The sequence below is a fragment of the Quercus lobata genome, chromosome 10 (genome assembly GCF_001633185.2).
Source record: "Quercus lobata isolate SW786 chromosome 10, ValleyOak3.0 Primary Assembly, whole genome shotgun sequence".
NCBI lineage: Eukaryota > Viridiplantae > Streptophyta > Magnoliopsida > Fagales > Fagaceae > Quercus > Quercus lobata.
This window is the reverse complement of record NC_044913.1, coordinates 841,090-859,593: the sequence shown is the minus strand read 5'-3', so window position 1 is coordinate 859,593 and position 18,504 is coordinate 841,090. Positions and strand designations below refer to the sequence as shown.

Genomic DNA, 18,504 nt, shown 5'->3' with positions numbered 1-18,504 from the left:
ACTTCAGGTCGACATAAGATAGTTGTAGGTAGCCTTATCCCCAATTTTGGGAGAGGTGTATTTCCGGATTTAAATCCATGACACATCACTTGAATGTAAGGCACTTGTCAATGCATCAAGCCCAACTTCTAATTCCAAGCAAGCAATTCATAAATTGAATGATATCTCGCTGTTCTGTTCCATTCTAAAATGAGCTGCAAATTTGAGTAAACGGGCTCCAGTGAGAGAAAATGAAAGAAAAGACTAACCACCTTCGTATGTGTAAAGTGTAAACAGTTGACGACATCAAAGTGTGCTATGAATTTTAGATGAAAACACGCAATCAAAAGTTGACCCCACCGTCAAAAATGTATTTTGGCTATTATAACTAGTGAATTGATTGGATAAGCTCTCTGTGTCTGGTATTTGTGGTGGTGGATTTGTGTTTTGTCTTTGTATTATCTGTTTGCATGTACATGTTTCTGGAAATGGTGACACAAAACGAAGATGGCCTAGCCTGTCAATTTTGTGTTTTGGCCGGATTCTGTTCAGTCATCAATATGACTGGAATTACCACCAGAAGCTGTTGTTTCATGGCTTAAGCACAACATGTGATCTCAGTAAGAGGTCCCTTGTTTTCTTCCTTAAGTTAAATAGGGTTGTTTCAAGGTGTCTGGTTCTTTTTTCTCTTTTGTAATTGTAATATAATTTATAAATTTTTCTCCCTAAAAATTAAACAATTTTTATTCAGTCCAATTAGGTCTACCTCCGTCTTATTCGGTCCAATTAGGTCTACTTTAGTCCACTTCGATCCAGTTTGGTTCCCTTGGTCAATTTTAGTCCCCTTCAATCCATTTTGGACTAGTTGGGTGCAATTTAGTCCCCTTCAATTTTAGTCCCCTTCAATAATTTTTTTTTTTCTTAATTCTTGGGTTGAAAAGTATGAAATTTTATTATATTTGAGCTAAAGTCTTTAGTTTTGAGTTAAAAAATACAAAAAAAGGACATTAAAAATTAGAAATATGAACCCTAAAAATGTAATAAACCCAAGATGAATTACAATAAAAAAAAAATGCAATAATTAGAAATTATTAGAAATTGAAGGGTGAAAAAAAATGCAATGCTTACTTAACACCTATTGAAATTTAGGCTATATTTTGTTTATAAATCCAAGGCTTAAAAAACTTCACTTACCCAACATTAAAGGCTTTAATTTGCTTTGGATGGGTGCCTTTGGGTGTTTTGAACCACATATGATGAACATCATTACAACATATGATGATTTATTTCATAAATACTATAAAAAATAAAAAATAAAAAAAATTTAGAGTTTATTTTGGAAGCAGTAGGTATTTGGCTTCTTTGGGTCATCAGCTTTGTCACTAAAATTTGGATTTATTAAAAGTCAATTGTAGAATTTCTTTCCCATTTTCTTTGAGCTTTTGCACTAGAAATTATTGCAGTATCAAAGTTTTGTTTAAATGTTTGCACCAGAGTTTGTTTTAGATGTTCAATACATTTACTTGAAAGTAATTAAAATTTTGCACCTTAAGGTGTTTTCTCCTTTTTTGTTCATAGAAAATTTTCTATAATAATTTAGATTCAAATGTAGGTTATAAAATACATATTTTTTGGAGCTATTTAGATGATAATATGCTGGAAAAACAAGAGTTCAATTGATTACACAGGAGATGTGCTTGCCTTATTTGTAACATTTTTAGACCTGGGGCATCCCTTTGTAATTCAAAGATTTTATTTTTATTTTTATTTTTTTGGATTTGGATTTGGTAATTCACAGATTTTATTATTAAATATTTGTGATTGAACATAATATGATGATACTCTTAAAGTTTGTATAGATCCATGTGGGGTTAAGGGCCCGAATCACATACTGGGCCTTAGGCCCTGTCCGAGGAGGTAAGTAATCCGAAGACAAGCGAGCAGTACAAATTGTTTTGAGTCAAACTTTACGAACAGAACATGGAACGAGAAGGTTGTTCGAGGAGGAGTGTCTCCTCGAACCGGCTAAGAATAGGTCAAACACAGGACCTAATGATCAAGGCGACCTCACAGGATGCATCAATGACAAGGGCGTACCCCAGAAACGTGCAAGAGAGAAGGAAACCCCAAAAAATATCTGAAGGACAGCTGCTACCACTGCATTGAATGCACTACAACTACTTTTCTGGCCACATTTATGTGGAGAAGACCCTTGAACAGTATTGTCTTGGCAACTGCAACTCACAGAAAGCTAAAATGGGTGTCTGATGGGACAAGTACTAAAGTAAGGGCTCAGATGATCAACAAGTGTAGGATCAAGATGACTCAAAGGGGGTTATATAATAGGAGAGACCCTCCTTCCAAAGGGGAGGAGAAAAAAGAGAGAGAAGAAAGAGGGAAAAAAACACTGTAGCGATCTAGAACTAGACTTGTAACAACGCTTTGAGAACAATATTTAAGAATCAGTCTCCTCGGACTTGACTAGGGACTCTTTTCTTTAGTGAACATCTATTATCTTTCTTTTTATGTCACTTAAATCTATAGGCCAGTTACCTAATTCACTAAAATCCAGTTTTTCAACCCATTCTCTACAAATTTATTACTTTGGGCTTTTTGGGCTTAAGTCCATACATCTGTTGGGCTAAAAATTCAGATTGAGTCCTTACAATCCATATTTAGTAATTAGTTTTGATGAGTTATAATATCATTCAATTGTGACTATCACGATTACCATTAAAATTATTATCTCAACATGAAAAATAAAAGAATATTAAAGCTTAGGAATAGTAGATCATGGGGTAGTTTGCTAGATAGGAAGGCGTTAAAAGTGTGAAAAGCACAACTTTATTTGAGTAAAAAAAAAAAAAAAAATTGTCAAATAAAAAGATCAAGACATTCTATTATTTAAATTGCATCTCCCCCCTCCCCCTCCAAAGTCCAAACAATGGGGGAAAATAAAACTTTTTTTTTTTTTTTTTGAAAAAAGGGAAAAATAAAACTTAAAAAGAGAGATTGTAGGAAAAATTAATTAATATTGTTTGCCCTCGGATTGTTGATACTAATTCATTTATTACATATTACTATGGATACTCGGCTTTTAATGAGATAGTAAATTATAAATTTTAGGATTGCTGACAATAATTCATTCATTGCATATATACTAATATTATAGATGTTATGAGATTGGAAGAAAATTTAATATTACAAATGTGAGATTACGTCTCATTAGTGGTTGTATCTGTCAGTCTTCACAATAAAATGTGGACAAGCTTAGTATAAAAATATTAACATTAGTAATAGCAAATGTTAGTCTATTGCTCTAGCAGATGGCCTTAAGACATTACAATGCAATAATACGTGTCTTACATTTCAAAAAAAAAAAAAAAAACGTGTCTTTTACAAATTGGCTTGCACAATTGCCAAGTCATTGCATTTCAAACTACAGGCACTTGGTATGTGTAGAAGTCTACTTCATGCTCAAATTGACAGGTGGGTTTTGCTAAGCCATACGTGCCTTCTCTCTGTTATTTACAATTCATGAGGAGTTTGACTCATTTCGAAGTGAGCATACTTTATTAAAAGAGCTAATGTATTGAAGAAGTACCATGAAATAATCAAATCTCATGAGGAATTTCTATCACTTCAAAGTGGCCTTTAATTCAAGTTTCAACATTTAATCTTTGCTAACAAGTCATATTTTCACTTGCAAGATGTGTCTTCCTGTTATTCATCGAAGTATCACACAGCCATAGTTGCAATCAAGATGCCTCAAGCAACTTGGAAACCATTCAAACTACCAAAGGAAAATTACACCACAAGTAGTTAATTTCAATTTTAGCCAAACCCCAAATAAGTTGTAATTTGTCCAAAAAATAATAATCTATATAGACTAGCAATTGCAAAAAGCACGATGAAACCACTTTTTCTATGTTTGGTTGGGAGGAGTTCGGCGATTGGTTGGAGAAGAATCAGAATCTAGTTTGAGACAAATGAAAAAAGAAAGAAAAGAATGTTAGTTTTTAGTTTGCAAAAACAAAAACTGAGACACGAAGAAAATAGGCGATATGACTTTGCATGCAATCCAGGTGATAATAATTGGGTTGATCATGATTCTGGCTGGAACAGAAGCATCGAGCTACATAAATCACTGTGGACCCTTACAAATTCCCTATCCGTTTGGAACAAGCGAGGGTTGTTCTCTTGATGAATCGTTTATCCTTTCATGCAATTACACATTTGGGAGTCACAAACTATTTCTAGGCCGCAATGCTATTCTTAGCATTTCTTTGGATGGAGAAATAATAGTTTCAACGCCTATTGCAATCACCTGTTACAACCAATCTGGAGTTAGTGCAAGCCGCATACCATCTGAGTTGATATCTTCCAGGTTTCCCATCTCCTTTAAAAAGAACAAGTTCATAGCCGTAGGCTGTGATACCGTTGGGTTTTTTAATGGTTCAATCTTCTCATTGGAAAAGTCATATGTCTCAGGAAATCATTTTATATCCTACCATGTGTTTGGTTGCGCATGAAAATTTGGTCAAACGGAAAATCATTTCCGTTGATTATAAAATGTGGCTGGCTGAAGTGTAAAATAGATTACAGATCTATTTTACCTTCAAACCATTTCTATAAAAAAGAAGAACCGAACCAAGAGAGAGTGAAAGAGAGCCACCCACTGTCAGAGAGAGAGAGGCCGATCACCTGAACTTGAGATCGACGGCACCGCCATCTAGGCCGTGCCTTTCACCGCTGATCAAGCAAAGATTGACTCCACCCCTCCCTCATCACCAATCCACAAACACCCAAAGACCCACCTCTCCGATCGCCAATCATGCACCGACAAGTACAGGTTGAGCTCCAATCTTGACAACCGACTGCAAGCCGTGCTCCAACATCGCCACCATCTAGATCGGAGCCTTGCATCTCGTTCTCGTCATCACCACCCAAGACCAATCTCGTTGCCACCGCTGAAGATCGTCACCGCTGCTAAGGACCGATCTCTCTTTCCTGATCTATCTCTCTTTCCCTCAATCTCTCAATCTTTCTCTCTTTGATCTCTATTTTTTTGTTGTTATTGTGGTGGTGTGGGTGGTGGTGTTTTGGTGGTTTTTGTGTTGTGTGGTGGTGGGTTTTGTGTGGATAGTGGTGGATTTTCTGTGGGTATTGGTGTGTGGGTTGTGGTGGATTTTCTGTAGGTGCTGGTGGATTTTTCAATATAAAATTTGTTTGGAAGTTGAGAAAATGTGAAAAATTTGTAGGAAAATAGCATTTTCATAATGTTACCAAACACTGGAAATCGTTTTCCGGACTATTTTCCATTGCACACCCAAACGCCCAGATTTTAATTTCCTTACGGAATTCATTTTCCCCTGTATTCATTTTACACTCGGAATTTGATTTACAACAAACCAAACACAGCCTAAATCTATTTATTAAATATCATGGTGTTACCACATGTGGTTGGTGTATTGGAATCTATTGGAGTCATTGAGTAAATCAATTCGAAAGGCCTTACAACGCAAATCAGAAAAATACAACTGTTGTTAGAAGAGTAAGCTAAACTTTTATTTTCACCTCATGTTTTAAAGGTTATTTCCAGCTCAAACTTAGACAGAATTTCAGAAACAAGTCAGTATAGGCAACTTTGTGGGGGGGGGGGGGGGGGGGGGGAATGATGCACTACAAATTGATGCTGATTTCTATAAACATAATGAAGGGCCATTCATTTTAATAGTCACTTTAACTATTGTGAAAACTTTCAGAGGTAACACTTAACTTACCAATTTTACAAATATATAATTATTCAATATTAAAAAAAAAAACCTTTGCCACAATTTTAATGTTTTTGTAGGTGAGTATCAACTATCATCCACAGGTGCAACAAAGCTCTACATAAACCTTGACATTCTAGAAGTCACAAAAGTTTGAGACAGTAAGAACACTGTCATAATATTTTTATTTTTTATGTTTTGAAAATAATTCTGCAAACTAATAAAAAAAATGTAAAATATTTATGAATAGATTGAGCACTACAATGATCAAACAAGTTAAGGAAATTATGTTAAAAGGACCATCTAATGCACTGGAAGAGAACCTCTCTTACATAATAGAAAGAAAGTAGCTGAAATAAAGGACATGGAATGGAATTCAGAATCAAAGGTATCAGTTTTAATGATATACCTTTAAATTTACCGTGTTATTAGAATCTTTACTACTTTATAATAGGATAATAATATTTTATATTGTATTTTAAAAAACCTATTGTATTGCAGGACACATTAGTGACATGCAAAACCAAAATCGTTAATGTGAACATGGCCATGGATTGGGTATGGATCAGGTATACCCATACCCAACCTGATTATTTTACTCATGCATATCCAATTTCCTTACCTGATTAGCACCCATACTAGGTTGTTACCCGGATTTTACCCATGGATACCCAGATCCGATTTGACCCTACTTTGGGTTTTTAAAAAAAGAAAAGAAAAAATAAAAAATAACTTTAATTATAAATTTAACATCTGCTCACTTCTTGTTCTGTAAGGGTGTCAAAGGCATTTTATAATTACTTTTTTTTTTTTCTTTAGCAATTCAGTGCATTAAGAATCAACAACCAAATATTAAAATGCACAATATGAGAAGAACTTAACATCACCCTCTTTGAAAAAAACTAGTCCAATCTCCACTAAACTACACCTTCATCTTTGTTTTCCATAACTCAACTTTTCAGTTTACATAATTATACTGAGACAAATGACTATACATAAGAACAAAACTCTCATAATTTTTCTTGAATCACTGCTCTTTGGTCATTTTGCACACCATCTGCTGTCATACTAGCAGTTAACTACCAGCAGAACAGTATAGAACAGAAGCACAAATAACTTCTTCAAGGAAGTACTAATTTCGTGCAATGGAGTTTGTTGTTTTTTTCCACCTTTTTCCTTTGACAATGATTACATATCATAAGTTGTACTATAATGTTTTGCCAAGTGCAGCAGTAGATTCCAATATATATATATATATATATATATCTTCCCTACGGTCGTCCAGAATTTAGTACACTCCTCTCCCACAACTTAATATGAACATTCAGCATCATCAATGATTCACCAAGACTTGCCGCTATAGGTGAATGACCTGCACCTGGTGTGCTGACTCTTTCCTTTATTGCCAGTTGTGGTTTTGAAAATAGAGGGGGGGGGGGGGGGGGGGGGGAAGAAGAGAAGTTTAATGTTATTAGATATATACCAAAAAAAGAGGACATCATATAGGTCATTGTAGGAATAACAGCAGACAGTCAATGAGAATTAATACAAGGACCAGTTCACACTGGCACATGAACTAAGCTAGGACCAATAGCTTATGCAATCATGCTAAAATATTCAGCTATAACTACAATTATAGGTGTCCATCTAAGTGAATTTGAAGTAGGAGGAGGGTGATCAAAGACTTGTTGGTGTTGGATACTCACCATTTTGACTGTAATAGGCAGTGAAAAAGGACAATACATTCCATAGGCAAACAGACATTGGTTTACATTTCACCAGACAGCTACTAGCTATAGAACAGAAAAATCATTACATATCCCTGAAATGAATAACTAAGATAACAAATAATACTATCATAACTTCTATACCACAATGTATTAGCCAATGGAACTAATTATACATAATCTATGTGTACAACTGTATATGTAAAACATAAAAGGATACTTGATATGCCTCTGACTAATAAACACATGAGCATGGTGAAATCAACTTTTCCATAGTATAATGGTGACGTTGCTACTACAACTACTGTGCAAGAAGTTCTGCCTACAAATTTCAGTGCCTTGGATGAGCACCTGCCTATGACTGAGCTTATAGGTATTAATTTAATAATTGTACATGATTGTACTAATTCAATAATTAGCTTGGTTAGAGTATTTGTATGGTTGTGGCTTGCCTAAAAGTGTATTGAATATTCGCTTTGGCTTTTGGTTGCAAGATTAGTTGCCTTCTGGGTCTGATCGTTTTGTGTCTCAGTGTAAATGGCCTAAATTATTTTTTGATTTACTAGGTTCCTACAAATATGAAATGCTACCATCATATAGGTTTCACCACAACCATTCAAAATAGCCTGCTACCCATTATAGAACCAGTTCACATGGTCGTCTATTATTCATGCCTGGATTTTTTTTGATACCGTTGACTGTTATTGCTTACTTTTTTTATTTAAATGACAAAGGATCAATCTGCATTTTATATTAAATAGTGATGGAATTATCCAAAATGTAGTAAAATGTAACTTGAACAGCTTTTGCATCTGTCAAATATTTTGGTCTATTATTCATGCCGTGGATTGCCTGCAAGTGTGAGAGAGCAACAATGTTTGGTGGCTTCAAAGGCAACAATGCCAATCTGGAGAAGGATGCCCCAAGTGTTGAAAGAGAGTTGCCATCAGTAGGATGCCGACGTCAAGTTTGCAAGGGACCCTGCAAATGAGCTTCATTTTTGTGTCGAAAGTGGTCTGTTGACTTTTCTATTAGCTTCCTTTTTCTTTAGTTTTCATATGCTGAACTCAGTTTTGTTTTGATCTGGTTTGCTATTTTGCTTTTCATAATTTCTTCAAGAGATTTCAATGTTGAAACCTCCCAATCACTGGAAGCAGTATACATTAATTCTGGGGACAATCCATTTGAGCTCCTTAAGGATTCTATCAAGTATGTTCACTTAATTGGCCTTTCTTATATTGTGTGTCAATATAAAGTACTCATCTACATAATCTAACAGTTCCACATGTATAATGATGTAGGATACTAGAGAAGCACAAAGGTACTTTAGCCATATCCAAAACAAGAAGGTAATAAAAATCCAAAATACTTGACCAATTTGAGAGCATGTGTTTATTGTATTCCAATTAATTAACCTATTGTGTGATTGAGATTCCATTCCACTTGGACTGGTTTGGATGGTGCACTTGGGATGCTTTCTACTCTGAAGTCAGTCCACAAAGAATCAAAGAGGGTCTTCAAAGGTACAATAAAAAAGTCACATGTGTTTGAGTCAGTTACTTGAGTAAAAGGTTCACCAATTAGTCTGAAACTTAATCCATAATTTAATTATTGTTCTCTTTTGTATTCTGAAATCTTCAGTTTCTTGGAAGGAGGCTGTTTATCTAAATTTCTGATCTGATCATTGATGATGGATGGCAAGGGACAGTAAATGAGTTCAGCAAAGAAGGTGAACCATTTATTGAAGGGACACAGTAAGTCTTCATTCTTTTACAAGTTCATTTACCTTCTATAAACTAGAAGCAATCTATATCAGTTTGTTATCATCCACCTTATATCTTTGGTTGATCCATAGGTTTGCAATCAGATTGGTGGACATCAAAGAAAACAATAAGTTCAAGAGTTTGGGTTCAGATAATACATGCATTGATCTCCATGATTTTATTGATTCAATCAAAGACTAATATGGAATAAAGTTTTCCAATCTGGAAGTGGAATTCTATTTTTGTTTAAGATCTAGTTAAAACTCGGTAATTTTGAACATGGAGACCTAATTATCTATTCAGATTTGTTTAAGTGTGTCATGCTTTAGCTGGTTATTGGGGTGGTGTGCTTCCATCATCAGAAACAATGAAAAAGTACAATCCAAAGATTGCCTATCCAATTCACTCACCTGGTAACTCAGGAAAATTTAGAGACATTGCCATGGACAGCTTGGAAAAACATAGTGTTGTGATTATAGAACCCCAAAAAATATGAGTTTTATAATGACCTCCACAGCTATTTTTCAAGCTGCAGTGTGGATGGAGTCAAGTTTGTTATTCAGAATTTGATGGAAACTTTAGGTTCTGGGGTTGGTGGATGGGTTTCATTGACTAGATTCTATGAAGAAGCACTTGAGCAATCTATTGCAAGGAACTTCAAGTACAATAACCTGGTTTGCTGCATGAGTAACAATTCTGACTCAATCTATAAGTTTGCCTGCTCTCTTGATTTCATACACATAATCTTATGTTACCAAGTTGGAATGTAGTTTCTCATTGAGTTTGTTGTTCTCAGTTTAAAGGAGACTGCAGTTGCAAGAGCATCAGAGGATTTCATGCCAAGAGAACCAACATTTCAGACTTTACATATTGCTTCTGTGGCTTTTAATAGTCTTCTTCTAGGGGAGATTGTGGTGCCAGATTGGAACATGTGACATGTGACATGTAAGATTTCCTACACATTATTATTCCCTGCAACCAAATAACTGCAAGAACTAGTTTTGATTGATAAAATTGCTAAATCATTTAATCTATAGTACTCATAATAAGATTTTCAAAATTGACTTGACATGCTATACATATCTGACCCACATAATTATCCAACATCTATTGCATTTCTACAATGTAGTGGAGGCTTAAAACCACATGAGTTGCGAAATCTAAAGTGTTTTGTCTTTCTTTATTCAGAGCAAACATGATACAGCTGAATTTCATGCTGCAGCAACAGCAATAGGTGGGTGTGCAGCACATGTAAGGTGAGATACAAAAGCATAGATTCTGATTAAATTTATATGTCTTTGAATGACAATGATATTTTATGCTTAGCTTCAACTCTCCATTGGTGAGGAAGAAAATTCTTATGGGTTATTCAATTTCAATATAGTGACAAGCCTGGCAAACAAGATTTCAAAATTCTCCGAAAGCTAGTATTTCCTGATGGGTCAGTCTTAAGATCTAGATATGCAGGCTGGCCAGCTCGAGATTGTTTATTTTTGGACCCAGTTTTGGATAGGAAAAGGTGAAGTAATTTCTTAAGTTCTTATTTTCTCAATCTGAGACTGAATTATTTCTTCAATTTAAAATCAATGTCTCCTAATTACCATGCGCATTGACTATTAACAGCATGTTGAAAATATGGAATTTGAATAAGTTATCCGGGGTCATAGGTGTTTTTAATTGCCAAGGAGCAGGAAGTTGGCCACATAACGAAGTAGCTCAAGATATTTGTAATGCCACATCTACTTCTTCATCCATTGCATGTCACGTGAGTCCCCATGATGTTGAATTTCTTGAAGAGGTAGCTAATGAAAGTTGGAATGGAGATTGTGCAATACATGCCTTAAAGGTTAACTTTCTAGTCCATGTTAATTTTACCAAAGAAATTGCATCTAAAATCAACTTCTCTAGAATCACATCAGGTCTATTATATTTCAGGATCTGTTACTAAATTGCCAAGGAAAGGTTTACTCGAAGTGTCCTTGAAAACTCTTACATGTGAGCTATATACCATCTCTCCAATCAAGGTAAGTGGTTTAACTGACATTTCTTTCCTATGAATTTTCTTACTATTTAGGTTAATGTAAATCATGTCCTTATGTTGTGAACAGGTTTTTGGTAATGATCTTCTCTTCGCTCCATTGGGATTTCTTGACATGTACAACTCAGGAGGGGCTGTAGAAGCTCTGAACTGCACCAAGGATCTTTCAAGTTGCACAATAAAAATCAAAGGGTGAGGCTGTGGCCTGTTTGGAGCCTATTTGAGCACCAAACCAAAATGTTGTATGGTAAATACTAAATATGAAAGAAGAGGAATTCACATACAATACTGAAGATGAATTATTGACAGTTAAAATTCAAGGTTAATACAAATTAAGAGACATTGAGCTTGTCTATCGAGGTGTCTATATCCAAGGAATTATGCAATAGATGAGGGGCTTTGAAGGGTTGAATGTGAAGAACATAATGTGGGTATCTGTTCTAAACAGATTTAGATAAAATGTATAACGTAAACAACTTATTTACTTGAATATAAATATGCAATATTGATGTTAGGTGATTTGTTTTTCCCGAAAACAGGAATTGATCTCAGTCTGTTTTTATAACTTGTGGGAGTTATGTTTCAATCTCTGACATATCAAGCATCATAGTAAAACATTTCTTCTTTATTGCTGGGCATATGGGAAATATCATTATAAGTAAGCAATGGTAAATATTCTTTTGTGTAATTGAACGATTTTAGAAAATAATAATAATAATAATACATGCCGCAATTGGTCAATTTGGTGACTAAAGGAAAAGAGGTTAAATTATTGCTACTTTAAATGCTGGCCAGTAACTGACATTGAGATGATACCATCAGAATTGCCGTCCAAATCAATTTGTAGTTACAAGGGAATTTTATTCCATGATACTAAGTTACCATTATAGATAAAAATTTTGCCTGACAACAATAGGCTTTCCATTTATTGATATTTAATTTTTAATTTTGGATTGTAACAGGTTTTCTTGTCTCGAATTCATGACTAACTCACTTCACCGTGAAATTTTACACTGCATGTGCATATTGGTCTTAACAGAGAAAGAAATGAACCTACTACATGGGCTTCATGCTCTGTCATAAGAAAGGATGTTTAGCATGAGGCTTAGCCTAAAGCCATATGTGTCAACACCATCGCATGTTTTAAACCAAATGTTAAGGCCTTTGGCTAACATCTGTTTAGCCATTATATTTTGGCCTTATCTCTTTGGACAACGATATCCTTTCCACTTGTGTAACTCGGGAGGGGCAGTAGACCAAATTCACGGAGATCAAACCTGTGACAAAATTTCAATCATAGTGGTGGCTATTTTAGCCATTTAAGGCCAAGTGAGAAGAGATTCTCTAAAAACTAAAAAAGAAACTCCACTTCGATGTGAAGAAAATAAATACCACTTCGAGATGACAAATTACTACTTTATTCCAGCAAATTATTCCAGAAGCTTAATAGTTTATAAAGCATATGAAAAAGGCTTGCATCATAAGCCTGAAAATACTAGACAAACAAATAGTAAAGAAAAACTTCTACTGATCCAAGTCTATATCTTGAAAAACATTTTTGACCTCTTCCCACTCTAAATTGGCCCTTTCAGTGATAGAAGTAGCTTCTTTTCGGGAGAGTCCAAATCTCTGCTTGAGATTTGGACCATGTCTCGTAAGCTTCATCAATACTTCTTAGAGTTCTTCTACATATTCACGAGCATCAACTACCTTTTTTGTCGCACTGTCAAGGATCTCTGATTTTTTGCGCTGTTTGTTTTTCAAACTTGAGTCTTCAGCTTGCTTTAACTTGGCAGCATTAAGTTGATAATTGAAATCATCAAAATTTGGAAACTTCACTATATGATCTTTAAGTAACTGCTTTACTTGCTCCAAGGTTGCCTCTGCTGTAGAGAACTTAGAAGCTGTGGTGTCGAAGCCTTTTGAAAATAGCTGAAGCGGAACCCATTTGTTTCTATCCTTCTTAACCATGCAAGGAAGAAGCAAATTACATAAACTTACAAAATCCTCTTTGGTGCAGAGAATAGGGATGGGTTCCGCTCCAGCTATTTTCAAAAGGCTTCGACACCACAGCTTCTAAGTTCTCTACAGCAGAGGCAACCTTGGAGCAAGTAAAGCAGTTACTTGAAGATCATAGAGTGAAGTTTCCAAATTCTGATGATTTCAATTATCAACTTAATGCTGCCAAGTTAAAGCAAGCTGAAGACTCTCAAGTTGAAAAACAAACAGCGCAAAAAATCAGAGATCCTTGACAGTGGCTAGAATAGTTTCTACATCTCTCCTGCTTTCTTCATCTTCTCTCTTTTTATTATAGTCTTCTCCCTTCTTGGCCTCATCTTCTTTCTCTTCATTTCCTTTTCCTTGTGTTTGTTCCTCAGTTTTATTTTACTTCTGATGATGGATCTTCTACTTCCATACCCACTTCAGTTGATATATATTCATCATCTTCCTCACATTTCTCCTCTTCTCTCTCAGTATATGGTTCAAAGGAACTCTCCAAACCATCAGTCTCCATTACTTCTGATGATGGATCTTCTACTTCCATACCCACTTCAGTTGATATATATCCATCCTCCTCCTCCTCACATTTCTCCTCAAATGGCAGAAACAATTAATCAACATTGAGGAGAACATTTTAGATTCAAATCCATATACAAAGTAATCACGGTCGAATAATACTTTATTGGTGCAATTGCAAAATATAAACTAATGAAATCTATAATTGCCGACAAAAGATTCATATGCAGCAGTTTATCAAACGGAACTAAACCATGATCAAAGTCTTTGTATCGAATTCTCACATAATTCATGAACTGATCTGGGTTTTCGACTTTATAACTACTAGCAATAGCAGAAGTTGTACAAGTAGTATTAACAGAACAAGTAGGAACATGAAATGAAACCCTTACACAAAAGGGGAGACAACAAGTTGGAACATACACAGATCTGGTGGGTAAAGATGCACACGCATTTCTCCACATCATAGACTGCCGCCGCTTCCTTTCTCTCAACAAAAATGATAAAATACATTAACCTAAAATGCTGCTTATATAATGGAATATGGACTCATTTTCTTTCATGGGCTCAAAAACAGCACCAAGCTATTAAGCAAACTTGGAAACGTGAGTCAATGTGTGTGTCCCTCCCGCACGGGACACATCCATTGGGTGTCAAAACTACGAAGGAGTGTGTACTATGTTTGATTTTGTGTCCAAGAAGCAAGTAAAGCAGTTTGGATTTTAAATGAAAATGGGATTTGGGCCTGATTGTTTCAGAGGCATGAGCGTGGCCCAGGTGGAGATGAATAATATAATGATTGTGTCAAAAAACTACTGTTATTAAAGATGTCCAAATCATGTCGTACTTGTAAAGATATAGGCAATGCAATCTGTAACTTCCACTAGTTAAAGATATTATTATTATTATTTTTTTATTTTTTGGGCAATCTCAAATTGGAAGGCAATGTGAAACTTAAAAGTCTGGAGACAGAGACTAATTTTTTAAAATTATTTTTTTCTTTTTTTAAATATGATTTTTTTTTATTTAAGGAAATGCACCTAAAAAATTAAGAATAAATAATAAAAATACTTTTAACAACAAAAGTTCCAACCATGTCTTTTATCCTTGAGACAAAAAGTTTTTTTTTTTTTTTTTAACCCAAATCTAAGTTTTTTATTGTTCTATATATCAAGTTGGGAGTGCAACTAAGTTTGCTTTCATATTTGATATGGTTAGTTCTCTATTATGCAACTTTTTACTTAAGTCAAGTTAGTCGCTACAACTCAAAACAACAATGGCATTCAAACAAAACTTCCAACAACAAATTTAGTAGCGACTATAGTTTGAGGATACCAAAAAAAAGGGAAAAAAAAGAAGAGCAAAGCCTTTTAGAATAATAACTTTCAATTTTATCATTTCAAGTAAATTTAGTAATAATTGTATTTGTATATTCTTAATTGAATAAAGGATATGCTTGTGTCTCTTTTTGTCTTTCGATCATTCTCTTTCCTTTTTTTTTTTTTTTTTTTTTGAATGCTCAATCTATCACTCTTTTAATCTTTATATTTGTTAATATTTTGCCAAAGTTTTGTAACTTAGGAGTATTATTAGATGTTCTTCATGAAGAGAACTTAGGTTTAAATCCTCTCTTCCCCATGTGTGATAAATAGGAATATAAAAAGATTTAATAATGTTTGCAAATGATAGTTATTACTTATCTTTTTCTTTTTCTTTTTCTTTTTTGATTATTTGATAGCCAAGAGCTTTGTAGCTATATTGGTTGGCCCCTTTAGTATGTTCATGACATTCACAGTTCAAATTCCCCTTCTCCCATTATAACTTTCGAAGATTAGATTCAAATTAAATCGTAAATAAATTTTACAAAAGTTATATTACTCAGTACCTTTTTTTTCATGATAATAGTTTGCTAAACACATAGTTGGAATAATTTTATTTGCTACAACTATCACACTTACCAAATATTAAGGTGGTCTTTTTGAATATCAAGGTGATTAGGCATTAAAAACTCACAAATATATAAAGAACTCTTTTTTTTTTTTTTTTAATATACTAAATGGTTAACCTTATAGATTTAACAGTAAATGGCAACTTATTATTTTGAAAATTTTCATGTGATTAACTTATAAATAGATATTAAATAAAATCATGGATCCAAGAATATAGTAACATAAACCAAACTATTTAGTGTTAATAGCTCACAAAAATATAGTATTAATCCAAGTGCAATAAAAATTTACTACCATAGGGTTAAGGGGAACATGAATGGTCCGAGGAGGAGTACATGGTTATGGGTGATTCCAGTTTAGAATCTCATGAGTGAGGTAAGAGTGGGAAGGTGGTCTGAGGAGGAATATATCCTCGGATAGGCTAAGCATGGCTCAAACATGCATCCAGATAATCAAGGTAACCTTTTGGGAAACTCCAATGATAGGGACATGCCTCTTGAATGTCTAGAGAGAATGAGAGCTAAGAAATATCTTGGGAAAAAGCTACTGCCACTGTAGGGAACTGCATTGAATTCCCTGCAGTTAACTTTCTGGCCGTATTTATGTGAAGAAGACCTTTGAACAGTGTTACCTTGACTACCACAACTCATAGAAAGCCAAAGAGAGTGTCTGATGGGACAGGTATAGGAATGGCAATGGGTCGGGTTCGGACCGGGTTTTTTCATACCCGGACCCGACCCGCGGGTCTATCCTAAAAACCCGAACCCGGCCCGTTTATTAAACGGGTTTTTTTCTTAACCCCAAACCTGACCTGTCGGGTACCCATGGTGTCTTAACCCCTAAACCATGGCCCAATCCAAAAAAAAAATTGCCTAAAGCCTTCATACTGTGGCCCAATAATTTAAAAAAAAAAAAAAAATTGTTTGCCCAGATTTATTGTTTTTGAAAATGTGTTTGATAGATTTAAGGCTTGAATCATGAATCTGGGCAAACATAATTTTTTTTTTTTTTTTATATACTAGCAGGAGTATACTTAGGTAGAGAAAATCAAAGAAATCAAAGAATAAAATACCCACATACAAAAATTGTTGAAAAATAATAAATATTTGAGGATCGGCAGAGAAAATCAAAGAATGAAATTGAAAACTTGAAAAATAAAAAGACCCACCAGGATGATCATCAACATAACTTTGCTAACATTTTGCTCTAATTCTCATGGTATTTAATATTAAGTATTAGTGAAATGATTGGATAACCTCTCTGTGTCTGGCATTTGTGGTGGAGGGATTTGTCATATTCAAAGAACAAGATGATCATCAACATAACTTTGCTGACATTTTCCTCTAATTCTCATAGTATTTAATATTAAGTATTAGTGAATTGATTGGATAAGCTCTCTGTGTCTGGTATTTGTGGTGGTGGGTTTGTGTTTTGTCTTTGTATTATCTTTTTGCATGTACATGCTTCTAAAAATGGTGACACAAAACGAAGATGGCCTAGCCTTTTGGCCGGATTCTGTTCAGTCATCATGACTGGAATTACCACCAAAAGCTGTTGTTTCATGGCTTAAGCACAACAAGTGAGTTAAAAAATACAAAAAAAAAAAAAGGACATTAAAAATTAGAAATATGAACCCTAAAAATGTAATAAATCCTCTTGAGTCCACTTTGGTTCTTTCTTTTCTTTTTCTTTTTAATCTGTCCACTTTGGTTCTATTTGTTCCTATTAGGTCCATTCGGTCCACATTGGTCATATTCTATCCACTTCAATCTCATTTGGTCTATGTTAGGACATATGTGTTTCACTTATTAGGAACATATGTCACTACTTTATATAATTGACTTATCCTTTAACAAAACGCACTTTACTTGTATTTGGGTAGATTTAGGATGTGTTTAAATACTTCAAAAAACCATATTTCAAGATCAAGTGTTGAAGCCTTAAAGTCTGTCCAAGAAAACAAGTTGATAGTGCAAATTCATTAAAGCTCGATAGCTGCAGCTATCGAGCTTTAGGAAGCTGTTTCAAAGACTGGTGTGCTCGACACTTACTCGACAGCTGCTCGACACCTCCTATCTGTCGAAGTTTAAGAATTTCAAAATTCTAATTTGATTTTCTTGGGATACATGAATATGTCTTTGGACTTTCTTTTCTCCTAACCCTAGACATATAAAATGATTATTTTAAGGGCCGTCAAACAGTTCACAAGTTGCACAAGCATTGAGCAAACTCTGTTCAAGCAAATTGTGATCGGAGACAAAGTTCTTGCCCTAGTTCATCTCTTTCTCTTGAAGAAGTTGCTGTGTATGTGCACTGTAGGGTTTTGTGACCAAGTATCTTCTTAATCTTCATCATGTGGATGAACTGAAAAACTTTGCAACCAACAATCTTCTTAGTTGGTGATTGAAGTCACGTACTGGAATCTGCGCAATTGGTTAGTCACATACTTGGGAGTTGTGCATCAGAAAGGGGAACTGTTACTACAGAATAAGTCCAATTGGGTATTGGGGTAAGGGTTCAACTGTAAGTTGGTAAGGTACTTGGGATTCCTTTACTTGTAACCGCTTATTGTGATAATAGTGGATTTTCGGGAGTGGTGACCTAAAAATCACCCAATGGGGTTTTTGCCATTAAGTTTTCCCCATTCGTAAACAAATCACCGTGTTATTTATTTTTCGCTGCATATTTAGTGTATTGGTGATTTGTTTGTGCTACCATATTTTTGCATGATAAATTGATTAATTAATAACTTGGCTA

The 18,504-nt window shown here is 34.7% G+C and overlaps 1 pseudogene; it reads left to right on the top strand.

Moving 5' to 3' along the window:
* Positions 1-9,170: 9,170 nt before the first annotated feature.
* On the top strand, positions 9,171-11,705 carry LOC115963454 (annotated as a pseudogene).
* Positions 11,706-18,504: the final 6,799 nt, after the last annotated feature.